This window comes from Falco naumanni, chromosome 1 (genome assembly GCF_017639655.2).
Source record: "Falco naumanni isolate bFalNau1 chromosome 1, bFalNau1.pat, whole genome shotgun sequence".
NCBI classification, from domain to species: domain Eukaryota; kingdom Metazoa; phylum Chordata; class Aves; order Falconiformes; family Falconidae; genus Falco; species Falco naumanni.
The window spans coordinates 12,814,387-12,829,292 of record NC_054054.1 but is presented as its reverse complement, the minus strand read 5'-3'; the positions used below and the strand labels follow the sequence as shown (position 1 = coordinate 12,829,292).

General features: G+C 40.5%; 1 long non-coding RNA gene across 1 annotated transcript; it reads left to right on the top strand.

Annotated features, from left to right (window-relative positions):
- Window positions 1-2: 2 nt before the first annotated feature.
- LOC121082425 lies at window positions 3-14,178 on the top strand. Its single transcript, XR_005826019.1, has 3 exons — window positions 3-134; window positions 209-333; window positions 9,764-14,178. It is a non-coding gene; the product is annotated as an uncharacterized LOC121082425 (long non-coding RNA).
- Window positions 14,179-14,906: the final 728 nt, after the last annotated feature.

Here is a 14,906-nt window from a genome sequence, read left to right as displayed (position 1 = left end):
GGCCCTGTCACCGGCGAGCAGCCGGCCTTCCCCTCACGGAGGCGGGCAGCCGCGGGGCGAGGGGCCGGCCTCGCAGCACGGCCTGGCGTGCTGGGTAGGGGAGGCTGGAGGGGCGAAGCGGGAAGGAAGGCGAGGTGGGCGCTGAGGGAGCCGGGGGGGCCGGGGTCTCTCTGACGGCGGGCAGGGGGCAGTACGAGTGCCAGGATAGCAAGTCTGTACTTTCTCCTCACAGAATTGCGGTGTCTGCGGGTTGGAGCTCGAGTGGTTGGCAACCAGGAAAGGGCACGATTTCCACACTGCAGGGAAAGATTTGGAAGGAGACCGTAAAAAATGGTAAATATATGGTTACCAAAGGCAGCGTTCTTATAGCAGGAGTAGTTGGCACCTGCGTCTTGTGTACTACTGAGCACTTGGTGTTACAACGCACGCTGCATTTGGTGCACTTGCATCTTGGATTAAAAAAACCCAAACAACCCAAAAGTGTTATCTCCACATGGATGTCTGTGTTCTGAAGAGAAACAGGAAAAAAAACCCTCTTTTGGTCTTGTTTTGAGGGTCCTAATTAACAGGGTTTTTCTTCTCACTTAAAAGATGCTGTTGGTTTCACTGTGGTTGAGAAATCTTTGAGCAAAGTTTTAATATGCTTTTTGTATGGATGTTAATGGTGGTTCTATCCTCAAATTTTGTTTACTTTTGTGGCGATTGCCCCACAACTTCCACTCATCAGAGACCGAATTTAGGGCATAGTGCTTGCAACAATTAGTTGTGATTGTAACTGGTTAGGGTCAGCACCTGAAAAGTTACCTCTGAAATACTTCATCAGTGGCTTCAGCAGTTTACAAAATAAAGTGTTGTTTAATCTTAACGGTAGAAATACAACACAGCTTAAAAAGGGAAATAATACCCGTACCATAAAAAAACACCCCAAACTGTACACATCTGTGTCCTACCTGAGGTTATGCAAGTCATACTTTGTCACAGATCACTGTGCCTTTCTGGAGAATTCAGTCTGCTGCTCAGCAATTTCTGCTCATTTCCCACTCAGCCACCCTAGAGGTCTGTAACCTAGTGATGCTTGCTTGAGTTCTGTAAGAGCTGTGAGCTCTGAAGCTTGGTTTGGTTGGCAGGCATGAAAGATACTAGATGAGGTGTGAAAGGGTATGAAGTATGCGCTGGAGGTGAAGACAGATGTGGAGACTTGCTGCCCCCTTTTCTTTGTGTGAATGGTGAGCCCTTAATTCCTCTTCATAAATGGTATATGCACAAATAAAAATGTAAGGGTGTCTGATTCATTTTAATATCAAATGTTCTTCCTACAAGCATATTTATTGCTCTTGTGCATATTGCTTACAAAACCCTTTGTTGAAAACATTAGATGATGTATAGATATTTAAATGAAGATGAGTGCAAGGACCATGGAGCAGTTACATTCTAGTGTATTTCATAGTCTTTTGCCTTGGAAGGTTTGATACATATTCCATATAAGTAAGTCCTAGGGCACTGTTTTTATTTTTTGTGTGCTTTGATCATCCTTTCACCCAGGTGGGGTGGTTGTATTGCTTCGCATTGTACTGGGTCATGGAATTCTTACTGAAAGCTTGTTGCTAGTTATGGAATGTGATTTTGGCTTAATGAGAGAGGCAGGTATTCACTGGCCACCGCTATCTTGCCAGGAACGCTCTTAACTTTTATGGGGCCAGGGTTGTACCTCGCATAACAAATTGTTTGCTTGTCATGCTTCGCCTTCAAGATGTAATCTTCACATCAGGTTATTGGGACACACAGAAATCAACGTTATTGTTTAAGGCAAAAATTCATGATGATGTCTTAACAGGACATTTCTCCTTTGTAATAAAGCACGTGGAGAAGTAATTTTGAACTATTGTCAGTAGCCATGGCTCCATGTTTAACTAACAACCTAAGCAGAAAATATGATCTTTTGTGAGACCTTAGAACTTTTTGTGTCATTCTCACTTTTATTAATTAATTAATTAATAATATTATTTTATTCTGGTTGTGACCATTGTAGTCTGTCTAGTCATGAGTGCAAGAACACAATGAGAATAAACAATATAGCATTGGAAAAAGTACACAATGGGAATAAATGATACAGCATTGGAAAAAATACAAACAGGAAGTTTTAATCTATTTTAGAATAATTATCCTAGTCATCTAATCTACTTTCATGAATGAATGAATGAATGAATGGAGCTGTTAAAGGAAGAACTTATATGTATCCACAGATGTGGCAATTGTCCTCTCGTTTGAACGGGTGTTTTTGCATAAACAGACACATGAGTGAAAAAGGGGGGGAAATCTAGAAAAATCCCAAGGAGACTGGTGGATGCTAAATTTTTTTTATCTTGGTCTCACTTACATGGCTTTTAAGCAGTTGTTTTATTTTATCCTGTGAAACTCTTACTGCCTCGATTATGTTCCAGAAACCACCCTCTAGATGGCAGGAGTTAGTCATTCACTCATGAACGGTAAAATACCTTGTTTTCAGAACGGGTAAAGTGGCCTAGGGCTGTAATACAAGTGAATAAAAAAAGAAAAATTAGATGAAAATAGCCAATTTGGAGCTATTAGCAATGCTGGACTACTCTCTGGGGAACTAGTGCAGACTATTGTTTCAAAGGTATATGTAGAATGTAGAAAACACCCATTTTTAAAGGTGTTTTCAGTGATCTTTGTAAGAGAAACCATGGACAAGTGTGTGTGTCTCTGAACTGTCATAATTCTATATTACCTTACAGAGAATCAGAACTGTCATGTTTTTGCTTAATGGCCACTGTCTGTCTAGCCGAGGAAACAGGACAGGACTCTTTGAGGGCCTCCTACATTGCCTGACAAAGGTGCTTGTCTATTCAGGAGCTTGCATGACAGCACAAATATTGGTGACTATCTTAACCCTAAGCTGTGCAACCTGCAGAGTAAAAGTTGTACACTAGAGAGAACTGGCAGTGTATATCACTCTTGTAAACTAAATGATGGAATGACAGCACAGCCATCCTGGTTGGTATTTACATGTTCAAGGTATACCCTTGCAGCATGCATTGGTTTTCACTCCTGTTTTCCTCTGCTACGCTGCTCTACATCTCCTAAAGTTAGTTTCACCTATGCAAAGGGCCACAGGATGCTAATAAATCAGAATCCCTCCAAAATAAATTGCTGTCCAGGTTGCAGAGTAGTGAAATTTTGTGCTATCTCTTTACCCCTCACTCCATTTTTTGTTCATTTTTAGAGTCTTGGCAGGGCAGAACAGTAGCACTATGGATTACATATTGACTGCTGGTCAAATACACGTTTTTAAGGCAGTAAATTCACAAGCATTTTAAATGGGAATAATTCAGTGAAAAAAAGTGTTGGGAACAGTTGTCTGAAGGAAGGTGGGAGTTGCTTTTTGTAGTGACAAAGCTGAGTAGTACCATGGCAGTACGGTGTACCAGCTCATGTGGTCACTAAGCATCTTCTGAGTTGTGCTGCTCACTCCTTTGTCTGCTCATCTCATGGAAATTCTTCCTTTCCAGTGAGGGCATGTTTTGGGGATGGACACTTATTTATTCCTTAAACTACTGAATAACAAAGGATTCATGCATCTCACTTCTACTATTGAAAATTATTGAGATCAGAAAGGAAAATCAGGAAATTAGGTGTGCACAGTCTCTATCAGAATGGTAATATTCTGGGAGAGATAGGACTTTCATGTGCAGTGACACTGGACTGTGCTGGATGACAATGACACATGTTTATTGTCTTTTGCTGTAATATCTCGGTCCATTTAAAGATACAATGAAATGTGTGAACTATCAACTTGAAATAAATGATGGCCTGAGTTGCTGTAATTTACTTTTAATTTAATACACTGCAATTTCTTTTTCTCTAAATAATATGCTGGTTCTGATCTAATTAAGCCCTTGTTACCTACCTACCTACCTATTATCGTAATTATCTTCGTTACTGTAATGTCTCCTTGCAGCATTCAATGTTTGTCTCCCTGGGGGATGCATTGTAAAATGGGTGCAGCATATACCTTTCTAACTGACCTTTGAAACAGCATACATCAAATTTAATTTGTTTTTAAATCCTGGCCTTGCAGCAACTGACCTTAAAAGTCATGTCAATATTTGTTTGATGTAAGATAATTTTATCTACAGACATTTATCCTTGCTGATTTAGCTACATAAAGAAAAGAGAAACAAAGAAAAGAACTTGAGGCAAAAAATCTTTACTGATGTCTACTGAATTGGCATGTTCAAATATCATATTTTTAAACAGGCCTCCCTGAATTAGGTGTTGGAAAGATTTTGTGTGTGTGTGTGTTTTCTTTTCCCCTGCTATTGTAACTGATGCTTACAATCATTAATCTTACCCCTGGAAAATTATTCCCCAAGAAATTTCTAAATGCTTATTTTGCCTGGTCACTGTTTGTGAAATGTATCAAAGAGAATAAAGGGGAGAAAAATAAGAGATAAAAGGAAAAAAGAGAATTTGCTGTTAAGTGATCAGAGTTCTGATTCAGGGAGCCCACTCAGCTGTTAACTTCTTTATTAAAATCTATTAATCTTTCCTATGATATTCAAGTTGTATATTTTCACATTTCTTCCATGACTTCAATAACAAACTGAATAGCATTTTATCTTGGTAGTTTGTCAGGGCTTTTTTGTTTTGTTTTTTAAGATGAAAGACATGCAGTAAAGCCAATGCTGGAATTTCTCTGGCACATTTAATGTGGTATCATAAGTTAATTATCATATGTTAATTAAGATTGCTGAGGTGAGAGGATAGTGCAAGACTAATCAGTTACTCATTTTCTAACAAAAAGGGTAAGCAATAAATATTTGTGATGGAAAAATAACTTGTTGGCCAGTAGCAAGTTATTAGTATTGGTTTTCCATTATGAGATTGTAATGTTGTAGATTATCTTGTTTCCTCTGACCCCATCAAAAGTCTGGCACATGGTGATAAATTTGCTGCATATGTGACACTGGGAGGCTTTGTGTGTGGAGAAGAGGGAGGTACCCGACAGAAATAAGCAGGAGCACCTGTGTGACAGAAATGGAAAAAATTAAAAAAAAAATAATCAAGGTCAGACAGTGGATGACTGATGACAAGAATTTCTCTCTCAGTGCTGGAGGCTTGTCAGGTGTAAGTGACAGAGGAGAGTGAGAAATGTGAATGCTTTAATTGGTCACAGGATACGAGATAAATTCACCTCACTTCAACTGTGTAATAATGATCTTGTGGGTCTGAGCTTGCTGTCTGGCCTCTCCCTCTAATCAACAGGGAGAGATGGGCACCTGAAGGAGGTCAACCATCTCTCAGGAGAGGCTGATCACTTTTTTTCTGACATAAAGCTAGGTGCCGTGAAACTTACCCAGGGTGCCTACCAGCTGTCTGTGCCAAAGAAAGTAAAGTTCTAAGGGTATACTGAAGATGGTGTTTCCAGTAGGGCTAGGGAAGAGAGCGCGGTATCAAAAATGTCTCACAAGACATTATCTGGAATAGTTGGTACAGTTACCTGTATCTAAAATCAAAGATCTAAAAATGGGGCTGCACAGCTGTAGCCATACCACATGGGTTACGCTGGAGCATGCTAAAGCAGAGGAAGGAAAAAGAGGGGCTGAAGTTCCTGTAGACTTCCCACAAGTCCCCCTGTAGTATGGACCAGTTAATACTGTTAATTCATTGTTCAAGTAAAGAATTCATACAGCCAGGTAGAAGGAAATGTTGCCAGGATGATCAGGAAACAGAAGCCTGTTACATAGGAGGAGGTTAAAAAGATGTGCTGTATCTGGCAAAATGAAAGGTCAGAATGGGGTAGGGGGGGTTTTCATCAGTGTGCCAAGTAAGGGGAGGTGAGCAAAAAGCCTGTTCTAGCACAAGAGCAAAGGGGTATGAAACTTTATAGTCTGGGGCCACACAGCGCGAGAGAGATAGCAGCAGGAGAGTGTCAAGGTTCAGGGGCTATAGTTGTGTGATGTATGAAGAGAGCTGAGGTTGTTTAATCTGGAGAAGGGAAGACTGTGAAGATCTAATTGCTGTATTCAAGGACCTAGAGGGAATTTATAGAGAGACAGAGCCAGACTCTTCTCAAGGGTACACAGTTAAAGCCCGAGAGGCAATGGTCACAAGCTGCAGCAAGGGGAATTATGACTGGTATATGGAAAAAAATTGTTCAGAGAGAGAGTGGTTAAGTAATGGAAGAGCTGTGCTGGAGCCTCATGCATTGATGACAAGAAACTCTCTTGTAATTTAGAATGGAAATTATTTTAATAACACAATGAATTAAATTGGAAGGGACCTCTGGAGGTCACCTAGCCAAGTTTCCTGCTGAAAAATTCCACATCAAATGAGGTTGGCTAGGGCCTTGGCTAGCTGAATCTTAAATGTTGCCAAGGTTGGAGATTGCGCAACTGCTCCAGGCAACCTTTTCCCAGGCTTAACAACTGTCCCTGCAAAGATCTTGAATAGGAGGATCCTGTTGACTTCAAAGGCAGTTGGATGATGGCCTAGATGAGGCAGAGTATTTGCCGTCTTTTTCTGAAATATCTGTGCTAACAAATTTAGCATTTCAGCTGTTCTATGTTTTTCCTCAGTTATCGAGCTGTGTGACATGTTCCTCTTTTGTGTCACTTCTTATCTGGATAGCAATTTTTCTCCTTTAATTATGGCTTTTCCTTGTTCAGTAGAATCTGGTTGTAGAAATCTTATGCAAATACAAACTGAATGGTTTTCCTGTCTAATTATAGCGCCATTTAGATGAGAGTAATATCAGTGGTACTGAGCACTGGCTGAATTAAATACTGAATTTATTCAGCTAATGAAAGCTGAAGGACAGATTTGTTTGCTTTACAGCATACAACATGGGCGGTTTAGCTGTTGGTTCAGAGGACTGAAAGAGAATTTTTGCATTGACAGTTCAATTTCCCTGATACTGCAGAGAGCTCTCTTACCATCTCTTTCACAAACTTAACAAGCTCCCATCTTACTTGCCCTCACCATGTTTTTGAAAAGCATTGTGGGTAAAGAACAGAATTACACCCTGTGTTTATAATAGCATCATGCAGCAATTCACCACATATGGAGCTTGATGTTGTAGATTATGTAATACCTGTATTATAAATAAGGTGTTTAAAAGCAGGTAATCGAGTGTCAAATCATATGCTTATGGCACTATGAATATTAAGACTTGGAACCATTTCTAGGCATGGACATCAGTCTCAGTATTCTGATTGATTTAGAAAATCCATTTGGTTATGTTCCACTGCTGTTAGTTGATATTCTGACAATAGTTTCTATTCATTCTCATTTGTATTTTATTTGTTAGATTTCATTTATTGCATCTCAAGTACCTGTACCTTTAGAGTTATTGAAGTGTCACTATAAATAGTCAGGTGCTCACGATGTTCACTAAACTCCTTATTTATATTTATTGTGGGGTAATGAATCTGCAGTCCTACTCAGAGCTACAGCTTATAAACAGTTGATGTATTTTGAAATACATTTTCTATTTATAATAAGTGTTCCAAGTGTGGCAGTGTTAAAAAGCAGAGCAAAAGCCTTTTTGATGGACTGTAAGGGGGGATTCAAGAGTTTTTCAATTATTTCATTGTTTTTATGTATTATTTAAAACACTGGTGAAAAACTACAACACTGATGTACTTAAGGTAAAACTCCAAAAGGAGGACAAGAAAAAAGCAAGCAGTTTCTGAAAACAGCACCCTGGACCAGCATCTGGTTTCTTTGCTAATTTTTACTAGGTTAGTTAGTTCTTTTTGACAAGATGGAGTTCTCTCAAACTCACTGTAGATGTGCAGTCTCCCCATTGAGTGCATGTCTGATGGGTCACTGGAAGTATCATCAAGGTGTTTGGGGAGTTGTTTATTTATTATATTTCTTGCTGCTGTCATGTCGCTGGACAGTCTGCTGCCAGGATGTGGCTGTGTATTTTATATGAAGTTAAATATTTGTCTACAAATATAAAAAGGCTATGAATTTGCTATTTGCATAATGCTGAGTCAAGTTAGATAGCAATAATTTACAAAAAAAAATAATTTACAAAAAATAATCTACAATGGTAAAAAGGCTATGAATTTGCTATTTGCATAATGCTGAGTCAAGTTAGACAGCAATAATTTACAAAACAATAATTTACAAAAAATAATCTACAAAGGTAAAAAGGCTATGAATTTGCTATTTGCATAATGCTAAGTCAAGTTAGACAGCAATAATTTACAAAAAAATGATTTACAAAAAATAATCTACAAAGGTAAAAAGGCTATGAATTTGCTATTTGCATAATGCTGAGTCAAGTTAGATAGCAATAATTTTTGGTCACTGCCACCTTCTCTTGGTCTGACCCACTCTGAGCTTGAAGACCTTCTAGGCATCCTACAAAAGCTAGTTGTGTAACAGATCTGGGCTGGAAGATGGATGGGATGCCCCTGGCAGCCAGTATGTTTCCAGAGCATTTCCATTTGTATTGTTACCCAGCTGAAATAAAATGTTACTTCCATTTGGTTTTTTGAAGTGGCTGCTTGGTGGAGTTTATTTGCATAGTGGTATTTTTGCCACTGGACAGTTCATTTTAAATCTAATTTGTTTCAGAGAGCTCAGACCTTTTAAATGAGCACGCTTTTTTCCAACGTTAAATCCAGCTAAAACAGCCTAGAATGAATTGGAGCACTGGCCTAGAAAGGAAAAGCTTCACAGCCCATTACCGATCCCCTGAGCCATCTCATCCCCTTGACTGGCATGTAATGTTTGTTTAATGTAAAATTTCCATATAAAACAAAACAAAATAAAACCCAAAAAGCAGAACAGCAGCTCTTTGGCATTAAGATATTAAAATGTGAAGGTAGTGAAAATGAGATTTCCTTTCATAAGTGCATTAGCAACCTTAGGGGAACCCTCAGCAGGGAAATGCCACAGTGGTGAGAAAAGGCTCAACTTGGAGGAGGAGGTGGATGAGTGTGTTTGACGGTGTGGGCTAGAGTCACTGGGGAGCTTTGGTTTTAGCTTCAAGGGAGAGGAGGATCTTGTGGGAGCTTGTGAGGATTTCTAAAATAAGTGCTCTGGGCCAGTCTGTCACTGTGCATGTTACCAAGTATGTCTGGGCAGGAGTGTGCTGCTGTGTGAGTTGCTGAGGATTGCTATGCATAAGCAAGCACGTCATTTTGTGAGTCACTGAGGATTTCTATGCATGAGTGACTGTTTCTGTGCTCGGATATGAATAAATAACATCCAGAGCCTCCAGTCATTCTAAAAGGTTTAATCAAGGCTATCAAATAGCTTGCTGAATTTATTCTTGAGGTTTCAGGGACTAAAGTAAATTCAGCACCCCAGCAGTTTCTCCCAGGTATTTTAAAGTTCCCAGGAAGATCAAAGACAGACCCTTAATTAAGATTCTTAAAAATGTAAAACCAAAATGGCATCACTTGTGTGAAAGGCAGAAGTGATGTGTTCAGAGTCCCGTGCACATATCCCCTATTTGCGATGCTGTTAAGTTCCACGAGTGTCTCCAGCGGTCATGGGTGGATCTGTCTAGCTTTGTACCGTATCGGGCATTGACTGTAATGTTCATCCATTGGTGGGTTGGGGTTTGGAGGTACTTGGCAATGAGGACAGTATGTGTAAAATGTGAGTGACAGCCTGCAGATACTTGCTGAAGGTGCTGGGAGAATGCAAGGGAGAGAATTTCAGAGCTCACTTGCTGAGCATATGTTAACATTATGCTTTATCTGGTTGGGTTTTCACACAGGCCTACTGAGTGGTGCTTTCAGCGAGACACTGGCCCAGTCTGCCCCTGCATCCCACTGCCCCTGCTGTCATCCTGGCCTTGTCTTACCTCTGCCTCGCGCTGGGACTCGAGGGCACCTTTGTGTCACAGCCTCCCCTGCTTGCCAGTCTGTCATTTCATCTTAATCTCTTGGATGCCATCACTCCCACCCCCCGTGGTGTGGCACAAATGAAGTTAAATGAGGCAAGTAGGCTGTTCCATAGATGAATATAAGGACATGCCAGGAATTAATACAATACCAAGAATTAAGACACTTGAAGGCTACCCACAGAGGTCAAGTTCGGAAGAAATGAATGGCTGAAAGGTTTATACAGTAGTCTTTGAACACAAGTGATCATGATATGTGCAGAATCAGCAGAGCACCCAGCAGAGCTGCAGCACTTGCAGGCTATAGGCTGGCCTGAGCACAGCAGCCAGCTGGGCTGTCCCCCGGTGCAGTGGGGTGTGCTGCATCCTTTCCATCCTTTCCCATGGAGGGCTTTCACAATGGGAAGCTCTGAAGTCACCCTCTGCTCCCAGGGCAACCAGGTACTTCTGCACTACGCTTGCAGCAGGTTGAGCTCTGGGTAAATGGACCTCTGCTATGAACTTCTCAGAGCTTTTCTAAAAGGCTATTTTTTTCACTACAGGTGTCACAAAGTTGGTGAGTGAGTCTGAGTTTGACCCCGAGAAAGCAAGATGCAGGTTTTGAAGCTGTACTTGTTAGAGAATGGTGTCATTTTTTTCATTTCCTAATTGGGTAGGCACAAGCGTAAGGTGTCTCAGTGAATATTTGTGCCTTGCATCTCTTAAAAGAGCACTAGGAGGGTGTGCTGAAACAGAGCTAAAGAAATGATATATTATTAATTCTGAAGAACCCAATCTGCCATTGTTTCAGACTTCCTTGGATTCAGCTTCAACAGTTGCTCTTCAGTGTGGTGCTGATCTCATCCAACCAAATGTTTGGGTAGCTGGCAGATGGCATTGTTTGTATCTGAGGTAAAGCTGATGTAAAGTTTGGAGTGATTTTCTTATTGCTAATACTTTATCCTTGCCATTCAGCAATTTACACTAGAGGCTTAGAGAGAACTCCATGTGACACAGCCCATCTAAGAACAGAGCTGGAACTGAGATGCTAAAATAAAAGCAGTTATTGAAAGCTAGTCAAATAACATCTGCAGAGAATTTTCTGCCCTATCTCTGCTGTGCAGCTACATCTCTTGTGGAGCAGTTGCAGCTAATAAATAGGGTGCAGGAATATTACAGACATCCTTGGAAAACAAGGACACAGAGATAAATGCAGATAAACATGAAATACAATTATCCAGCTTGGAAATGGGTTGCCACGCAATTCTTACTGCCTTTCCTTTGGAGAATTTTACAGAAACAGACCTTCTACTTGCATCCTCTGATAGAAGATAGCACCTCCCATAGCCTAATACACATTAGCAGCCCTCAAAAGCTTTTGTTCATTATTGACAGAAAGGGAATGTCCTTGCTGCCTACTGAATCGCTGACTGACAGGGCTGCGAGGTTTTCCCTAGCTGAGGCTTTTTGGCAGTTGACTGATGAGCAAAACCTCTTGGTCAGCCCTGAGCGATTCCAGGGGTACCCCTGCTGTGACTGGCAGCTGCGGGGTTCTGCTTTTACAGGGCAGGCAACGGAGGCCGCCTGGCTGGGCAGCAGCTGGAGCCTGTGGTGGCTGTGCCATGCCTGTTGGCTCACATCCTGGTTTCTGTCCTGAGCTTGCGGGACTTGGCACTTATCTTGGTTTCTGTTTCTGGCCATGGGTCCTTGGCAGTATAACCTCGCTCCAGCCCTTGGTCCTAACAAGTGGGCAAGATTGGTTGCACAGCCTGAGGCTGGCACTTCAATCTGCTCTCAGCCCACATAGTTACAGGGTTGTAGTGGTAAATCCCTGGTTGATTGTTGGTCTGCACATCTAATCCTTTGTGTTTTCAGCTGCTAGCAGTGTTTGCCTTTCCTGTTGCAATTTTTCATGCCTTTCATGCTGATTTCAGAGCTGATTCCTACAAACTGGAGAAAAAGCAAAATTGCAGTTCTTATGCAAGACATTCAATTTAATAAATATCTTCTATTGATTATTTTTTTCCCCTTTGAAATAATAACTCATTCAACAAAACTGAGCAAAGTAAAACTGGGATAGGGAGGGAGAGAAGGAAGTCCCCAGAATATGCTGGGTGTTTGCATGCTTCCATAAGCTGTGTGACAAAAAAAGGCAAGATATGCAGTCCGCTGTCATCTCAAGCTGGGAAATGTGCAAAGATCCCAGCTGTGGAAAAGTCATCACACAGAAAGGAAGAAAGCAGGAGACTTCTTTTTCCTTTGTTTTGAAACACACTGAATTAAATCTTTGGCACTAACAGATGGGAATTCCGACTCCTCCATTTAAAATAGCTTCGTGAAGTCATATTTTTCTGAGTAACACGTAGCTGATGTAGCAGGCGCACCACAAAGCAGAAGCAACAGCCTAAAACCATGCTATGTGGTAGCAAGCTAGAGTACAGCATGGCCGCATGTGGCATGTCTGCAATGGCCAAGTCCTGCAACAGAAGCATAATGTAAGGCAGGAGAAGAAACACATTCTTAAACTGGCACCATCTAAATCAGGGTGTGGTGTAGTCTCTATAGCACCCCTTTCTCTTGTCACTTGGGATTCATTGCCACCTTCCCTGGTGTAGTTATGCCTGTAATACTTGATAGTGCAGGGAGAGCTTGTGTGGCTTTAAGACGTAAATCCCACTATACTTTTTGGCTCCTTATCTAGCCATCTGCAGGGAATCAGCAGACATAACAGATAAACTGATAGAAGATACGACAAAGAGTTACTAGATATAGCTACCAGAAAAGCATTTACTTTGAGTAGGAGATATTTGGGGTCAAATGCTGGAATGAAGCCATAAGCAGAGAAATTGTGGGTGGGTGTCCCTTGAACACAGAAGGAATCAAGATTTTGCATAGGATTTGCGAATACAAAGGAGTGAAAACTCTGTTACCAATTTTTTCCTTATTTCATGAAATGTGCGGGGGATATTGAACTTTGAAATACCTAAAAGGGCCTGGATTCACTGCGATTGCAGAGCTGTGTTGGATTCATCTGTCGGGCTGTAAAACAAATGATATAGCAGAGTAATGAAAGTTAGCATTCTTTTGTAATATTTGGGCATTAATAGAATGTCTGTGCATATGCATAATATGATTTAGCAGATAATGTGCATTTGATGGAAGATGGAAGATATGAAATCTGACATTAAAGCTAATATTTGATCTTTGCTTGTGTAAAGTATGTTGCAGATTTCATGGGAAATACATAGAGATGTAAAACAGCTGGAGTTGGTTTTGTTACACTACAAGAAGTAGCTGTAATAAGAAAATTTTAGACAGCATACTTTTCTATCGCCTTTCTCTTGATGTAACATAAAAATGTATTTTTTCAGGACTAGTAATCTAGTTAGAGTATTCAGAGTAGTTGAACATTAGACTATGATTCATATAGTGTAAAAAAATAACCAGTTCTCTACATGCGGAGAAAGTGATCTATTTGATAGAGATAGTATTATTACAGCTTTCAAATGCAAGCCACAATACTGTGCTTTTCTTACACATCAGTTGTATACAATTACTCAGAATATCTGACACATTTTGTCTGTACCGCAAGTTGAATATACTTCAGCAGTACATTTGTTTCCCCAACATAGTTCTTTTGCAGTTTGAATCTGTTTCTCTAATCTTAGTTAACAGCAGTGCGAGTTAGAAAAAGTGAGATGAGGACAGTCATGAATAAAATATGAAATAAATACAAATTGTAGAGTTCTTTATTTTAAAACAGTTTTAAAGTACAATGACAAATATACTCTATAGCTAGAAAATTTGCATGTTGTCATATATCCATGTAATTAATGAACTGGCTTTCTTTCCTTTAACAGCATCTGTCTTGCAAGCTTTTAGTATTTCAAAAAATCATAGCTGCTTGTGAGAGTAGCCTGACACTGGTGCTAATTGAATACTACTGGATTGTTAGCTTTGATCTGTGATGAGGTTTCCATGGTGATATCACCAGATGAGACTATGGCCACTACAACAATTTCTTTGTGCTGATGCGATTCTGAACTGCCTACCTAGCTGAGGATGAAATCTTAGTTCTGCTGAAAAGTAATGGGAGTTTGCTGTTGATTTTAGTCAATTTGGCATTGTCTCTATCATGACTGGATTTGGAAACATGCTCTGGAGTCATACAGGTCCCAAATGAAGGCAGGCAGTAGTCAAGACAATACTGTTAACTGTTCACTGTGTTGCTTGGAACCAGATGGAATTTGCTGATGTTCAAACCCATTCCCAGACTGACCATGTCTCCACATTAAATAAATTATGCAAACTATTTCCTTCGTAATTTACACCCGTAATCTGTGCTTATTTGATTTCATTGCATAGAAGCCCTTAGAATGCAGTGGGACAATATTGCATAAAGGATCATAAAAATACAGAAAAGGGTTCCTCTTCAAAGACCCTAAAGGTGGATGCAAATGAGCTTATATGAAAGACTGGGAAAGACTGAGGTAAGGAGACTTGGCAACGATCAAAGCAAATTGGTTGCCTGACTACATTGGGTTTGATATTTTGCCACGTAAATAATTGACATTAGTTTTAAGGAAGCTTTTGATGGAAAAGTGATTTGCTCTTCCGAGTGAAGCAGGTGGAAGAAAGTGCGGCAGCGCTTTTTGGAAATTCAGTGGGCAGCAGAGGCTGGCAGCATGGGCAGAGGAGTGGTAAGGTAGATGAGGATGCAGCAGTGGCAAACCCAGAGAGATTGTGGTGCCCCTCGACGTGAAATTGGTAGGAAAATTTTGGTGTGACCAGGAAGGAAGAGCTAGTGAAGGAATATAAAGAAAGTGCTTGTGGGGGGAGGGCCAAGATAAGATGATCTTATTTGAATGGTACTCTGAATTGACCTAAATATGGTGCGATTGCATTTGCCAGGACAAGACAAAAGGAAACTCCTGTAAATACATGAGATAAGTGAAGTTCCTGTCAGGAAATGAGATGGGTTCCTAGATAAGAATTTTTAGGTGCAAGCATGGTTAAGAAGGTCTGTGACATTCAAGAG